General features: G+C 38.0%; 1 long non-coding RNA gene across 1 annotated transcript; it reads left to right on the top strand.

Moving 5' to 3' along the window:
- The first annotated feature begins 2240 nt into the window (after positions 1–2240).
- On the top strand, positions 2241–16174 carry LOC149960376 (uncharacterized). The gene is made up of 4 exons (XR_016472737.1): positions 2241–2317; positions 15797–15826; positions 15877–16029; positions 16086–16174. It is a non-coding gene; the product is annotated as an uncharacterized LOC149960376 (long non-coding RNA).
- Positions 16175–17272: the final 1098 nt, after the last annotated feature.

Genomic DNA, 17272 nt, shown 5'->3' with positions numbered 1-17272 from the left:
TAAAATTGAGATTTTCTATAAGAAAGTTCGGATGGACTTTCCGCGTGTAGATTTTGGTACATGTGCAATCTAAAGTCACAAAAGACTAGGTTAAGTCTAGTGAGAGACATAATGAGAGGTTTCGGGTACTTTGAGAAGTGCTTCGCCCCCTCAAACTGTCTACAAAATGTCTCTGTTTTTCACCCAAATGCGACACGTGTCAGTACTGAAGAGTGCAGCTTTTCGCTTGGTTGTATTTCAGGAAATAATTCATTGAAGGATTATTTTCCTCAAGTAGTATAGCTGTTCTGGAAATACAAATATCATAGTGGTATACATATACATAGTTCACTGATTATAATTCTAGATTGTTGAGTTCAAATAAGCTAATACATATAACGGAACGACACACCAAACCTGCAATAAAAAAAATATCCCGTACGGAAAGTATCCCTGGTTTCTTCATCTTCTTTTAAATTTTTTCCTCTGTATCGTCTGCATTTATCGAACATGGCATCAGGTGCTGGGGTTCGAGGTTAGTAGTTTACCCCCGTATTCCTAGCCAAGCGGGGGCGTGGCTACCGCGTCCACAGCTGCGTGACGGGGGGGAATGAAGCGGGGAATCGCGATTCCGCCCTTCCTCGGGCGCGTGTCACGCGCGCGTGACCTGAATAATTAATGAGATTAACAAGTGTTAATTAATGACCTGTCAATCAACTAGAGTAGGTAAGCAAGTGTTTTAAAAAGGTGAATATTAATGAGCGTGCCAAGTATTGTTTTACCGTTAGGGGTCATTGACCTGTTATATGGATAGTATAGTAACATGTGTTTAGGATCAACAAGTAGTTATATTATATGTTTGAATATTAATTTTTGGCGGGAAAGTGTAAGCGTCGATCAACAAGTGGTTAAACTCTTTAGGTTTATTAATATACACTTGACATGATTTTGGCGGGGAAACGGGTATAGGTTGTACTCTATAGGTCTATTACATGTTTGTATCTTTATAATTAACCGTTAGGGGTAATTGACCTGGTAGCTATATGGTTGTTAAAGTTTTGGCGCGAATTTAACATGTGTTTCGGTTAGAAAAGCGCGGGAAATTGTAAGCGTCGATTAACAAGTGGTTAAACTCTTTGAAAAGGTTTATTATATGTTTGAATATTAATTTTTACCGGGAAAATGTTAGCGTCGCGTGCATAAATCAGCAAGTGGTTAAACAAAAATAGTTAAAAAGGTGTATTGAACATTTTCGGTTTGACCAACACCGAACCATATATCTCTAAATATAAGACTTCTTCAGATTTAGTCCAGGATCAGCAGTGTCCAAATATTTAGTTGCTGAAACTCTTTTTGACCTTCATCCTCTAATTCGAAATTTAAGACTTCCTCAGATGTCCATAGTCCAGGACTATCAGTGTCCAAATATTTAGTTGCTGAAACTCTTTTGACTCCCATAGAACTCGTATTGAATTGTTATAACAGATGGCCATTATTCCTATTATAAAAAGCATAAAGTTTACGATAAATAACTTAACATTTTATATTGACATTTCGAATTTACCGCGCCTCCACGAAAATCCCTACTTTCCAAGCGCACTAGCGCCATCTATTGTACTAAATCACTACCATAAAAATATATTTTTGGGCTGTTAAAAATATATAAAATAAATATCAGTCTAATTTGTTTAATATATACCAATATTCATAACACTTAATAATTAATATAATATAACATTTCACCTAACCGATAATTTTAAGCAACTCGCCTCCTAAAAAATTGCCAAAATCTCTCTTTTCCAAGCCCACTAGCGCCATCTATGTATTACGTTGCAAGATTGCCATAAAAATATATTTTCGAACAAAAACTTTTTAAAATATATAGCATAAATATCAGGCTAATTTGTTTATTATATATCAATATTAATAACACTTTATAAATTACTAAATTTTTATATATAATATTTAAGTTAGATGGCGCCACTTTCTTCACCCAGCATCTTAAGCAACGCGGTCGAAATAGCCATTCTCCAAAAGAAAGTTAAGCCAGAAGTATTGTTAAGATAATGTTTTAAGTTTTGAACGTTTTAAATAGAATTTCGGGCACTCTAGTTATTGCTAATGGGAACTAAATTGTGCTAAGTATCTAACCGCGTAACTTTTAACATTTTGTTAGATTTCTAGGAATTATATTGGCCGCATACTTTCCAGGTAAACTTTTAGGCTTATAAATGAACATTTTTTAAAATATTTTAACGTTCTTGGATGTACGCCATTACTAACGGCCATTGGTAAAGCTCAACGAACAGTAACGGACTCATCATTGTCATTTGACAAGGTAAAAAACTATAATTTTGAGCTAGTATTTTGTTTTGGGTCGTATATATAAATATATATATATATTGTATTATTCAATTTAAATAAGGTGTATGATAGAAAGATTTATGGGAGGTCGGGAGGGTTAAACTGGGTACGAGGCCCCGTCAAAAAGTTTCTCCAGCGCCACCAAGTGAGGCGTTTTAGAACGTATGTCGGGGAAACATTAAGTTGTTTTAAGACTAGCTTTACACACATTTTTGGTGGAATATTTTAAAATAATTTGAATGTTATTATAAGTATATTACCATGTCGAGAGAGATCCCAGCTACTAGTAGATTGTTGATAAGGAACGTAAGACTTTTTATCAGAAACATTAACGAATTGTGAGAAAACATGGAAAAAAACCCGTCCTTTTATATCAGTAAATCCAGGAAAAACTAGAAATCAGAATCAGGTTATCGATAACTAGAGGTGAATAGCCCTATAAATTGGAAAGGAATGTCATAGTATATAACCAGTTGTTAATATCGTATCTAATTAAAGTTTACGTGGTGGTTCAGGCTAGTGGCCATATTATTTTTGCAATGGACGATCTATTTTTAACATTACCGAGTAACGCTTCGAGCGATTTATACCCGGAAAATACAGCGTCTACTTATAAAGTAAATTTAGGACGACCTTTAAATGTACCTTCAAATTTTGAAGTTGGAATTAGCGAAATTATATTACCGCCAACATGGGAAAATATTACAGAAAAAAACCGGTCATTTTTAACAGTTTCCACGACAACCATTAAAAACGTGCAACCGTTTACATACTTTAAAATATCAGTGAAAGTGGGTAAAATTGAAGCGGAGAAAGACCAGAATGGAAATATCCTTCGATATAGTGTCGTGCGAAAACTTATTGCAGCGCTTAATGAAAGTTTAAAAGAATTCGGGCTTGATAATGAAATTAAAATTGAACTCCACGCGAAACCAAACGGGCTCTGTTGGAATTTGATAACCACCAATAACTACCATATTAGAATTCCCAATGGACCAATTAAAGAGCTTCTCGATTTTGAACCTAACATAAATCCATATCGGAAAGACGGATTTCATATTGGGTCATATTTTTGTACGAAACCTTTTGCTGGTTATATAAAGTCCTTGTCGTTTAATAACTTTAATTACATTGAAATTAGAAGTGATAATGTACAAGACGCCGCGTTTAGAGTCGAAACTCGAATTGATTATAAAATACCGACTGGTGCATACTCGAGTGTCCAAGACATTTTAGACGCAATGATGTTAACCTTGGATGAGGAAATAAGGGATAAATTTAAATTAACCATTTACCATAATGGATCCGTTCACATTGGAGCCGCGGCGGGGTTTGCAATTATATTTCATTCATCTGAGAAAGGTCTCGGTGAAATGCTAGGCTTTACGCGGTTTAGTGAACTCTTGGCCAATACAGATAGTCTCTACGCTGCTGATTTATCAATGGGAGCCAAAACACTATATATATTCAAATTTAATATACCCTCAATATGTAGGCGATACGTTTGCCCCTTTGATGAAAATAATACCGCTAGCTGGAAATGATAAGCCGTTTGAAAAATCTATTATTTTTGACAAAATTCATTACTATCCTTTGAGAACAAATAATACAGAAATAGTTGACATTGACATGAAAACGGATTTTGGCGAAACAATAGCCTTTATAAACGGAAAAAGTGTCGTTAGACTTCATTTGAGACGATATGGCCGACAGTGAAAGTTATTTCAAATATTACCGCGAACAATATGGTGGCGGACCATTTTTTGCCGGACCTGTTTATCAACGGGGAAGAGGCGTGGGCGGAATTTTTAAAAAGCTGATAAAATATATAACACCCATTATCAAACCCGTGACCAATGAGGCTTTTGGAGTAGGCAAGAGATGGTGGCAAGATTTAAAACAAGGACATGACCCTAAAGAAACGTTAAAGAACAATTTAAGAATCGCCGGTAGCAATTTATTACATAAAGCGGCTGATCGATTAACGACGGAGTGTGCAATAACTGGTGGCTTTACCGGGGAGTCGGGGTCCGGCTCTTGTAACCCGTAAGGGCGGTGGCGCACTGAGAGATGTTAGCTCCGTCCAAAGGGTCCTATCTCCGACCTCCGACTTCGGTCAGGTGTGGGCTGGATACTGGGCTTCGGCCCGGGCTAATGGAGAGGGGCCGGGCAAACTGGCCGCCTCGGTGGATTGAGTAGCCTGCTGTTGGGCTGCGGGCCTCGGTATGAGGGCACGGCGGACCCATCTCCCGGCCTTTTGGGCTCCCACCGGGATCTCCGGTGCCAGCTGTGCCGGGTTATGCGGGCTGCTGTGTGCCCGCTGTCCCCTTTAGGAGCTCTCTCCAAAGGGCTTGGCTCCCTGCCTTTGTAGGTGGGGTGTCGGCCGGAGTTGCTAGAGCATCCGTTCTCTATCCCACTGCTGTGTGCGAAGTGGCGGGCTGGTCGTCCCATTGTTGCACCTTCTGCTGGGTTGAGCGGCTTGCGTCGAGGGTGCGACCATCAGTAGTGGGGTTCTGCTACCCATGCTGGTTTTGTCACCTGTCCGGGCTTGTGGACGCTGGCGTAGGGCATTCTGATGATAGGCCTCCGGTGGTGTGGTTCTTTTCTTACCGGTACACCGGGCTATAAATTCTGACAACATGATCGATTAACGAGAAATCAGTCTGGCAGCGGCTGCCGTAAACGACGAACGGGCCCCATTAGGAAACGAAAAAAAGTGTCCAAACGGAGAGTTACAAAAAGAACCAAACTTGACTTTTTAGGATAATAATGGCGGTTTACGAGGGAATGCTAAGTCAGCTGGATATTTTTCAACGCCCTGTGGTCAATACTAATGTAATTACCACAACGGAAATAAGATAATTACCAACAAACAATTTATCGGACAATGGCCCTCTGGAATTTTTTATTCCCGCGTCGGAAGATTTATATATGGATTTATCAAAAACTATGTTAAAATTGAAACTGAGACTTTTACATAACGATGGATCGAATGTCCCCGCCGTTGAAACAAAAGTGGCACCAACGAATAATCTAATAGGGTCGCTTTTTAGTCAATGCGATTGTTATCTCGGGGATACTTCTACCCAGTCCGCGAACAACTGCTACGCTTACAGTTCGTACATTGAAAAATTAGTCAACTATGGACAAGATGCAAAATAGCCTCTTTTATATGGACTCTACGACCAAGCCTACGGAAATGTGGTTAGATACGTTCAAGTCAGAGTCCAACGGGGCCCTGAAGCGAAGCTCAAGATCAAAAGAATCGCAATCCTTTGAAATAATGGGGCCTTTGTCTGTTGATGTGTGTAAAATTAATAAGTTTATGTTAAACCAAGTTCCGGTACGATTTCGTTTAGTTAGAAGCCCGCGCCTAACTACCGTCATGTCTATGGAAGCTGGCAAGGATTATAAATTAGTTATAGACCAAGCGTATTTGTACGTGACAAAAGTTAAAGTTAATCCTTCAATCGTATTGGCGCATGCAAAAATGCTAGAATCAGATATTCCAGCTATCTATCCCTTAACGCAAACGATTGTTAAAAATTTTAGCGTAGCGAGAGGCCTAACGAGTATAAACCGCGATAACATCATTTTAGGTAGATTACCGAAACGAGCTATTGTGGTTTTTGTCAAGGAAGATGCGTTTATTGGGTCATTGAATAGTAATAGTTTACAATTTGAACATTTAAACGTGACCGATTTGTCCCTCTCGGTGGGTCCTGATCGTTATCCTCCCGATGGGTTCCAAATGGACTACGACGAAGGGAATTATTGTTTACCTTATCATAGTCTATTTTCCGCGATGGGGATCGATGGGGCCGACCGTGGTAATTTCATAAGTTTAAAAAAATTTTAAATACGGGTATAACATGTATCTGTTCGATCTAACAAGCGACAACAATGCTAGTGGGGATTATATGTCTCTTAGAAAGGACGGTAGTTTACGACTCGATGTGCAATTTAAAAACGCATTAACACATAATGTGACATGTATAATGTATTTTGAATTCGATAATGAGATTTTGATAACACGCGATCGCAAAGTAATTTATAACGCCGAATAAAACCCATTTAAAGCACTTTACCTTAAGCGGTTTAACAGTTCCTCGCTTGCAATCGTTCAACCATGTCACGCTCTCATTATCTCTCCGATAAACTGGAAATTTTTCTTTCAAATGACATTCCGGGTACCGATCTTAAAATTAAACGCCAAGGGCATAGAAAATACGTTTCATTTAATCTTAACGTTTGGGAAAACTTATGGACATTTTCCGATGAAATTGACACATTCTTTGACTTGACAAAACCCCCAACCCGATTTCATAGTTGGCTAACCGATTACGTAAAACTCGAAGGATTTATATGTCAAAGAGGTAAATTTATTGATTTGCGTTCGCACGTCCGCGGAGCTAATGACAAGTATAATGTCTTGTACTCGACTTCAAACGGTTTTGCAATGTGTAAAACAAGCTGGGAGTGGTTAAAAATTATTCGTTTAAGTCTTAATACGGAAATTCAGGAGAGAAAAAACTGTTACCAGTGTATGAAGAAATGTATTATAGACGAATTAACCGAGATTCTAATGTCGTTAACGGGATCCTGTGAAAATACAGCTTGTCACATTTAATTGGCTCATGACATTACGTGCCTTCCCGTAGCTTCGCATTGGTCTGAAAGGCTTGAGGCTAATGTGAAAAGAGCTCTTCCTCTGGTCAATTATCAAAAGACTCTAAATAATTTTAACGAAAACTACCCACATTGTTCTTTAAACATACATAATTTATTTAATGCAATGGTTCACGATGTAAATGAAATTATTACAGAATTTTTGTTTTAATAAATGGTATAAATTTAAGAATATGGTTTGTTTAATATTTATTACAAGTTAAAAGGTCAAAGCGCGCGGCCATGAATAAAACCATAGAGAAAGTCTATTACGATACTGAAAATCCAGGGTGATAAGGCGGTGTCAAGCGATTAGAAAAAAGTTTGCCCTTAATTCCAAAGACCAAAATTAAAAAATGGTTGTTAACGCAAGACCCCTATACGTTGCATAGAGACCGAAAGCTTAAATTTGCTCGTACACCAACATATGTGACGTCACTGAATGAAATTCATCAAATGGATTTAATAGTTTTGGACGAGTTGAAACCGGATTATAATTATATTTTAGTTAACATTGACGTTTTATTGCGCTTTTTATCCGCGTTACCTTTGAAAACAAAGACCGGGAAAGACGTTCTACAGGCGCTAAAAAAAATTCACAAAGTTAATAAACCCATGAAAATTAATACGGATCAAGGGAAGGAATTTCTTAATAAGACCGTACAGGATTATTTAAAAAAGAACGATATAAAACATTTTGTAAGTTACGGGGACATAAAATGCGGAATCGTAGAACGCGCCAATAGAACTCTCGAGAACAAAATATATCGTTTAATTACTAAAACTAAGAAACCAAATTTCATTAAGGATTTACCGAAAATTGTTAGGTCGTATAATAACAGTGTACACAGGTCGACCGGGTTCAAACCGTGTGAAGTAACGGTTGATAATGAGCATTTAGTTTGGAAAAATCTTTACGGTAAAAAATCAATTAGGGAAAAAGCCAAATTCAAAGTCGGTGAACGTGTTCGATTAACAAAAGCCCCAAAAGCGTTTACTAAAGGCTACAAGGGATACTGGTCGAAGGAAGTGTTTACTATTAAGAGAGTGATTAATAGACCTCGTCCTGTTTACGTCATACAAGATCAAAATAAACAAGTCATCTTGGGTTCATTCTATCCCGAAGAACTACAAAAAATTATATCATGAATACTAATCAGATTGATGAATTTTTGAAATGTGATTATAGAACGCGCCCATTTTATATTGGTACATTTTCCAAAGACGCGATTCCCAAAAAACCGCCGAAACAGAAAACGTATTGTTTTATTATAAATACGGACGATTCGACGGAACCAGGTTCTCATTGGGTCGCTGTGTTTATTGAATCGGGAAAGGGAGAATTTTTCTGTTCGTTTGGAAATTCACCTGTTACGTACAATTTTAACTTGGGTCATTTAGCTTAAAAGTGGGTATATAATAAAAATATTATCCAATCGATTGACTCGGAAACATGCGGTGCGCATTGTTTATTTTATATCGTATGTAAATGTTCGGGGTATACTTATAGAGAAATATAAGATATGTATAATGATACTCTATATATCAATGACATAATCTCGTTATGGAATATGTTCTGCATTTAATGAATCACGAAAATAAATATTGTAATCAATAAATTTTTTATTGTATCAATTTTTCCATTTTTTAAGAGGGCTTAATGCGCGGCGTCTGTTTTTAGGTGTCGGATAAGGTTTGCGAACATTTAGTCTCCTCTTCACGTGCTTTTCATTCGTTTGTAAATCTTTATCCGAAAATGGTAGAGACACAGCCTCCGATAAATTCTCCACGCTTTCAGCCGATGGCCTATACGTTGCGTCGCTGTCTCGTGTAGTACCTGTCGCGCCTTCAGACGTATTGAAGAGGTTCCTTATGTTACTGGTACTTTCGGAACGGCGTGGTGTACTACTTGAAAGAGGATCCAACTCGCGGCGGAGTGCTTCGTGGACGGCTTCGGGAATATTCGGTGTTGACTCCGCTATCAAATGATCCGGTAGAAACGCCGGGACTGGGGGAGTAGGTCGAAGAGGGGGTCTCGGTTCCGCGTGTAGATAAACGGGAATCGGATCGGGATAAATCAACGTAGTACTGGGTGAAACGGGGGAACCGCGAGAGACATTTCTCGGAGAATTTGTTGGTGTAGCTACGGGTCGTATCATCTGCGCCGGTGCGAGAAGAGGGGCCACGGGCCGTATAATCTGCGCCGGTGCGAGAAGAGGAGCTAACGTATTCGATGGAGGAGGCATCGCTGGGGGCTCTAAACGAACGGCGGGGACTCCTTGAAATTCTTTAATTTTAAAGTACCTTTGAAGCATAGTTAAATACTCTCGTAACGTATCCTCCTCACTCCCTACTTTAATCGGTTTATTTATGATACTTTTCATTTGATTTTGAATAATGTCTATTAATTTGGCCGTATCGCTAAAATAGCTATCAGCGGGGACTAAAACGAATTTTTTCATCGATTAATAATACGGTTAAGAACCACGGGAATTAATGAACCGAGAATTGCACCCCAGAATCCGCCTCGCTGAGATATTAGAATTCTTCGACGGTTTAAGTCGGTTAAATTTTAACGAGCAAGTTTTCTGATGCACGCTTTATAGCGCTGTAATATTTTTTTCCTATTTGCGCCTACAGGTAGCGCCCCCCGGGTAATATTAAGACAAATATTAGAAATAGAGTTTAATTGTTCGGGACTAGCGTTTTTAATTAAAAATTTGCGCTGACTGGGGGAAGCTTTTTTAATGAGCATTAAATAAGCTTTATGTTCCCGTATCGCTCGTGGCCAAGTCATCTTACGTAATGAAACAATTTTATAAATACATTCAAATTTATACAATGAAAACATTTTCACATATTTTTTATAGAATATATTTAAGAGAATAAATTTTTTTTAAACATTATTTTTAAACCCGTCACCATTACTCTAGAAAAGTTATCATTGGGTCCTCTTCAAATAAGCAATTTGTTCGCACTTTGAAATGTTCTGGTGTTTCTTGATTTAAATCTAAAACAATATTAGAATAGGGTCGGGAAGCAGTTACATTATTGTACACAGTACTTAGAAAATTTGGGTTATTAGGAAATACTTGTCGACTGAGACATTTAATCTGACTAGGATCACGCGGACTCTTAAATAGAACAATGTACGATGAGTTCAAGCTAATATCGCGAGCCGCTCGACCTTGACCAAAAACATTTTGGGTTAAGAATAATATAGTTAAATTTAAGTGGTGACTACCAACACGAAATAATTCCGAAACGTACGCGTTATTTAAACAACTTTGAGAGAGATCGTCGAGAACGAGCAAGTTATTTATAGAACTATCAAATATTTCTTCCGGTTTCTCACTTAATAAACCCTGATGAAACTCGATATCAGGTATAATTTTTTTAAGCTCATTGAATTTTTCCGACCAAATATTATAACAATAAATGATTCGCTCGGGAGGTTTCTCGAACAGCGTGTGTCGATTTTTTAAAAGCCGAAAAGTCCAAACTGTTTTTCCGCATTGAATCGATCCACTGATGAGGAACGTGGTCGGCGATTTAAACTTGAGCCGCGTTATTGACATTTTTGTAGCCGAAGGGAATACTGGTACCGTCGCTCTTGAAGATTCGCTTGTTAGACGAGTTTTTCAGCTGGTTTATGGAATAGCTGCCCCGTTTTTAAACGTTTCACGTTAAATGGGACTTCGACGCTGTATTTCAATTGTTGGTTGCGTGCAGCGAGGTCCTTCAAAGCTTCAAAGTTGACAATTGACTGATTTTTTTAGTCAATGTAATGCCCTTAAGTTTAGTGACAATCTTTCCAGATTCGAATAAAATTGAATAAGCTTTACATCCCAAGGAAACAAAGGCTTTTATATTTTCATTGGGATACTGGTCAGCTAATGTACCTAGGGTAGTCCCTAGCGGAATATTTAAGTCTTTACTCATATAAAGAAAAGCAGAATCAGTATCGACGTAATTTAAATTAGAACCAATTTGAGCCATTAATTTGTATAATTTAATACGGCCGTAACTGGCTACAAACGCGCCTATCGTTGGTGACCCTTTCCGATAAGTTGGAACGTAGTCTTCCTGAAAACGAGTGGTGACTAAGGCTATATCATCGTCTAGTAGTTTAAAATCCGTTAATTCTTTGGTTTGATCGGGCAAAATTTCGACTAATTCCTTATAAGAATTAATAAAAACACTTTGGCCTCGATTTAAATTAATGGAATTTTTGCCCCACAGACTGTTTAGACAAAGTTTGCCAATAGCTTTTAAAGCCGGATTATTGGTTATATCGTCTAAATTTAAATCTAACCCGTCAATTTCATTAAAGTCTCGTAAATAATTAAGTTTTTGTTGTAATAATGTCTTTTGGATACGACGAATTTTGAACTTTGATTTTATAAAAAAGCCGAATATAGTCGTCGAATAGCGGACAATCTTTATCGAATGTCTCTCGATAATGGTGTACTTCGTGAATGTTCATAATTTTGTAACCGTACTCTATCGCTAGATAAAACTCGGGGGTCATCCACACGTCGGTTATGCTACGGTCTCGATCAGTATGGGTACATTCGAAACATTGTTCAGCTGCACATTTGTAGCAGAAAGTATAATAAATTTTACTATTAATTTTAGCTGAGAGAATAGGGAGATTTAAATTGGTAGGTGGCAGCACCGTAGCTTTAATCAGACCAAAATAAGCGTTAACGGAAAAATTAAAGTTACAAGTTATAATTTCGGGGCTTGATTTGGGATATTTATAGGAACTCATCTGGACGGACGGGTACATACTATTGAAATCCACGACTTTGATTGGTCGATCGGGAGTGGCTTCGGCGTAAATTACAAAGTTTTCGACCCTCCCCCCGCGAATGGCGTCTGTCGCTCCTATCGGTTTGGTAAAGGGTAGGGAATCGCAAAAACTCGCAATTGCTGGATCTTCTACTAACTCATCATATTCGTGTTCCCATATACTAATAAACTGCGCATTAGGCTTTTCCTTTTTTAAAAAATTTTCGCGGTCGAGTGTTTTGAGATAAATATTTAAATTATAATCTTTTAACTGTTTATCGTAATCCTGGTGGTCAGTGTGCATTGGGCATTTATGGTAATGGCAGCCGTAAAATTCGGCAATTATTTCGGGCGAGGAACAATAACCGTCTAATCGATAGGGATAAATGACATGTTCTCCACCTAGCGATCGCGCCGTTTGAAATTTCACGTTGAGTTTTTTTTCCAAATAAGCTAACCATTTTAGGGCCTTGACACTATGGCGTTTCCTATAACCCGTCCCCGGAAAAATCGCGATAGTGTTTGGTTCGACAAATCTACTAAGGAATAAATTTGTGACGGCTCCCGGCAACGTTATGGCGTTTGACCCTAACAAATCAAAATCGACTGTTTTTAAAAATAAATTTCTAAAACTATCGAATCCTTTCTGTAAAAGTTTAACGTCATCGATCGCGTATTCGGTTAAAACTTTATTTAGATCGAAAACGACGTAACGTTGGGAATCGTACCATTGATTAAATTCTACGATTTCCTCGTCCGTAAATTTGTCGATACCAAAATATTCTTTCTCGGGGAGGGCGCCGATATAATCTAAATTGTTTTCCGTAGCGAATGAATAACAAAAATAACCTTTCTTTTGGACAATCTTAAAAGTTTTCGAGAAATTTCGAAGGGCTGTAGGTAGGAACATGAAACTATCGATAAAGGCTATTTTAAATTGGGCGAGAAACATACCCAGGGCTTTGGAACCGGTATAAATTATCTCGGGTTTAATCTTTCGTTTTAATAGACCGTTAAGAATAAGCAACGTATCGAAACCACTCCCGAAATGGCTAATTAATATGACGTTTTCAAAGACCGGCCTCGTAACCGTATCTCTTTTCCGACCATTAACTGTCACCTGGCATGCTAATAAATAATCTAGGAAATTTTGAACGCAATCAAAGCCGTGAAATTTTCGGTAATCATAATTGGTCGAAAATGGCGCTTCTTGCATCGCGGAAATGATTCAAATTGGTTTAATTTTAGTGTCAGTCGTTATGGTCTCAAAATCAAAATAACATAGTCGTTTCTCATTTGATTTTATTTCTAATGGGCGGATGTGACACTCGTTTTTGGCATGCTCAATTTTGCAAAAAGCGCATTTGTTGTCGCAATTATGATTGCCTTCATAGTCTTTCCCGCAATTTAAACAGCGCCTTAAAACCTGACAGGTTCCTAGTTCTACGTGTTGGGAGACACAATTTGGTCCGGCAAAATACCTATTACAGTCATTACAACGGGTAGCCTGTTCTAAACTAGGGTGGAATTCCGGACCGTGACACCGGCGGCATTTAAGATTGGGTCCGCAGTCGTGACTTTTTTCTGTTTGTCAGAATAAAAAAGGACTAGACAATATTTACAATAATATTTTGCCCCAAACATGGCCGAATAAGATCGTACGACGTGGGTGTGGTCTTTAATTTTTAAGAGGAAAATTTGTTTTTCTTTGAAGGGACCAATAAACACTTTATCGAAATTATCGTTCGCCGAGATTAATATAATTTGGTAGTTGGGTAATATATTTTGGAATCGGTTAATGTCTATTATTTCTACGGGGCCTTCGGGAACCCCCGCTAGGGCGTGTAATTTTTTAGCTTCAATTTCTTGTTCGGGCTTTTGTCCGTTTTTAATTGTCTTTAAATCGTTTTGATTAAAACTAGCACCCTGTCCTAAACTTTTTAAATGCTGATAGTCGGCCAAAACTCTTCCCACCGCCAGGGCTCTCGTAAAACATAAATTGTCCGTATTTCTAATGGGAATAAATGTGTTACCTTGGTTGATATACTGATCTAAACATTCATAACTTCTGCTTCTAACACTGCGAGGAAGTCCTCTCATAGGGGTATCTTGAAGAAATATTAGGTCGAATCGGAGGGGTGACTCTAGATAAATGGTTTTTACGGACTGGGCTACCTTTTCAATCCCCGTTAAAATTATCTCAGCTGTCAACTCATTAATATTCATTAATTGGAAATTTATCGGATCTTGCAGCTCATTGGAAATTACCACCACCCTGACGCGCGTGTAGCCTAAATTATCGGCCGTAATTCTATCTAATATTGATTGGAAAATACGGGTCAGTTGGTTACTGATATCCGCGTGGTTTAATTGGTCTAAATTTTTAAAATTACACTGGAATAGCATAGATTTACACCTATACTTTCGAGAAGAACTGGCAATGATTTTATCTATCGAGTAAAAATTTTTAGGGTTGAAACGGGTGCTAAGATCGAGGGCCATGGTGTTTTTAAAGTCCTGCGTAAATATTTAATACGGTTTGAATCGTTGTCGCGACGTCGTAAACTTCGCCGGAATTCTGCAAGTTTAATAGTTTTTCGTAGTGACGTCCACGGTTCTTGTAAACTAGAACTTCACCTCGCCGACCCGCTAGAATTTCAACCTTCTCGTTTCTTAGTTGAAAATCACCTTCTTCATAAACTATCTGTTCTAGATACTCTTTTCACTCATACGCCGAATCTAGTTTGACGCAAACGCCGTCTTTTGTCGCGGTTGGCCGATCGCTATTTTTGACGTAACGCCTTATATCTAAATACAAGTTATTTTTGAAACTTGCAATTTTTATCCCGAAATATTTATGGCGGGAAAACTCTACGACTATATCAGTCCAGCCGTCGTCTACTGGCTTAGATGGACCGGCTTGAGATGGACCTGGTTGAGATGGGCCTGGCTTGGATAGGGTGCTTTTGGGTGGCGCATCAACTGGTTTGAATGGCGATTGTTTGGAAGGGCTATCGAGTACCTCGTGGCATGTTAAATCTATGATATCAGGTTGATTCTTCGGGATGTCTACTTCAAAACGAGTTTTCTTAATATATACTTTATTTCCGAAATCTAATCGACGACGGACCTTATTGACCTGGGAGCAGGGAGGTGTTTCGGATTGGTTCTAAAAATTTAACTAAATTAAATGGTATAAAAAATAGACTGAATTAATAAACTATTACTTTGCGGTCAAAATCCATCGTGCCAGAATAATTTCCTAACAATAAACGGTCATTTAAAAAAGGTAATTCCCCAAATTTTAAAATGTACTTACAATTTATTCAAGTCGAAAGCAAGTTGTGAAATAAATGCAAATAAAGCGCGTCCCTCTATTTAGAGTCGAAAAACCCCCTAGCGGGACGCTTAGGAACTTCTATAACACATGCTAATTTATCTAACGCTTTTATTAATACATGCGTAATTTTTCGTAATAAACAAAAATCCCCTAGCGGGACGCTTAGGAACTTCTATAACACATGCTAATTTTCATAACGGTTTTAGGTACTCGTAATTTTTCGTAACGGTTTTTTATATCAACATGTGGTAAATAAACCCCCTAGCGGGATGCTTAGGAAACTCCATTTTCTAATGGTTTTGTAACAATTTTCACGTACTCTATTAACGTAACGTTTTTTAAATAAATCAATGTTTTCTCGAGAAAAATTCCATACACGAACCTAACCTCAAGCTATAGTAAATCAAATTTTTAGGTTAAGATTACCGGGTATAAAAGGCGCGATTTTTTCATGTTTTATCACTTTACGTTCCTGAACTACAATGTAAGTTGTAAAACGTCTTAATACGAACCTTTTCAACAAAAATTTAAAAATTTAGGGCTTCCAACACTACAGCAGATTTTATTAAAGTAGTGAAGGGGAGAGGACGCGGAATTAATGTACTTTTGATAATATACTGTAACAAGTAATTGATAATTATTAAATTATAGGAGAAAACGCGGACCTAGGACCAGTTCGAAGTAATTATTTTCTATTTTTTATTATACTTTTATAAAAATTCTAACAATAGGACCCGACACGTTGCCACCACCCTCCACGCCTTCGGACCCACCAACACCCGGGAACTCCCCAACGCCCTCGAACTCTCCCACAATTCCCTATCGGGAGATTTTGATCAACCCGTCATTGTCGGCGGAAATGCGAGTACTGGACTTGAGGAAAGGTAATTCGTTAAATATATTTTAATACGTATGAAATTATAATATGAATTTTTTCTAGCGCCGGGGATCAATATCATCGTGGAAGGGGGTAATATATTCAACATGTTTTATTATATTAGCAACTAATTTATGTAATTTTAGGTGGCGCCTTTAAAATTTTAATTTAAAAATAAACTGTTTATATTTATTTTTGTATCTTTCTTAATAAGCACGTTAGTTGTATCATATAAACCATTTTCATACAGATTGGTTAAAACGTACCATTCCTACTTGTTAATCGACGCTTACAATTTCCCGCGCTTTTCTAACCGAAACACATGTTAAATTCGCGCCAAAACTTTAACAACCATATAGCTACCAGGTCATGAACCCTAACGGTTAATTATAAAGATACAAACATGTAATAGACCTATAGAGTACAACCTGTACCCGTTTCCCCGCCAAAATCATGTCAAGTGTATATTAATAAACCTAAAGAGTTTAACCACTTGTTGATCGACGCTTACACTTTCCCGCCAAAAATTAATATTCAAACATATAATATAACTACTTGTGATCCTAAACACATGTTACTATCTAACAGGTCAATGACCCCTAACAGTAATCCATCTAGTTAAACAATACCACGCTCATTAATATTCACCCTTTTTAAAACACTTGCTTACCTACTCTAGTTGATTGACAGGTCATTAATTAACACCTGTTAATCTCATTAATTATTCAGGTCAAGCGCGCGTGACACGCGCCCGAGGGGGGTCGGCAACGCGATTCCCCGCTTCATTCCCCCCCGTCACGCAGCTGGGAACGCGGTAGCCACGCCCCCGCTTGGCTAGGAATAGGGTCCTAAACTACTGAGGTTCTATTCAATGCCCTTTGTTTGGAAGTCCTCGAGACTTGCCCCCCTCCCAACTTCCAACCCACGCAGATGTTATGCTGAGTTGTTTCCAAGAGAGGCTACGACTTCGATCTGAAGGAAAATCAATTAAAACTCCTTTCAATGATATTGCTCATACCGTTGCCACTTATATTGTGGAGTTGTATGAAAAATCATCCATTCCTGTAATTTCTCAAAAAGGTGTGGTTAAAAGGATTGTAGAGTATCACAATAGGTATGAAAACCTTTGGAAATCTAACAATAAGAAAACAGGTAAGTTCAAGTGCAGTGCCGAAACTGTAGCTTCATTTAAAGCTAAAGCAAATATTCTTTTCGACGTTGCAACTTGTCATTGTGAACCAATTGAATCT

The sequence above is a fragment of the Leiobunum rupestre genome, chromosome 1 (genome assembly GCF_980474605.1).
Source record: "Leiobunum rupestre chromosome 1, qqLeiRupe1.1.hap1, whole genome shotgun sequence".
Lineage (NCBI taxonomy): Eukaryota > Metazoa > Arthropoda > Arachnida > Opiliones > Sclerosomatidae > Leiobunum > Leiobunum rupestre.
Note: the sequence above shows the minus strand (reverse complement) of the source record. Positions and strands in the feature narration are given on the sequence as shown.